This window comes from Anopheles darlingi, chromosome 2 (assembly GCF_943734745.1).
Source record: "Anopheles darlingi chromosome 2, idAnoDarlMG_H_01, whole genome shotgun sequence".
Lineage (NCBI taxonomy): Eukaryota > Metazoa > Arthropoda > Insecta > Diptera > Culicidae > Anopheles > Anopheles darlingi.
The window spans coordinates 87526902-87527393 of NC_064874.1; positions in this window are offsets into that span (position 1 = coordinate 87526902).

Sequence of the window (492 nt, forward strand, 5' to 3'; positions counted from 1 at the left end):
GCGCCCGATTTACTGCAAGGTAACAACGCTACAGAGCACACACACGCACTTTCACGCACAAAACATTCACGTTCACAAACGAGCTATGGTTACTGCGTTAAACCTTTTGAGCTAAGCACGCGCCGCGAATCCGCGATTCAAGTCACGTGAGGGTGCGACACATAGATACGCGCGTCCAGCGCGTCCGCTGCGTACGGTAAACAGTTTGAGTTTGAGTTTCGAGTTTTCCTCGGGCTTTTCCTTGACCGTCGTCTTCTGTGGCATCGATCGGTTGCACGCTCTCTCTTCGTCGTCGTCGTCTCACTCTCTTTCGCTCTTTTTATGCTGCAACGCCGCAGTATCGCGTTCGCAGAGAAGAGAAACTCGCTCATCTCGCTGTTGTAGCATCGAAAAGCATAGCAAAGGCAGCTGTACAGCATCTTATGCTGCGAGAGTCAAAAAGTGAGAGAGAGAGAGCGAGCGCGCGCGAGCATGAGAGCGAACGGTTTCCTC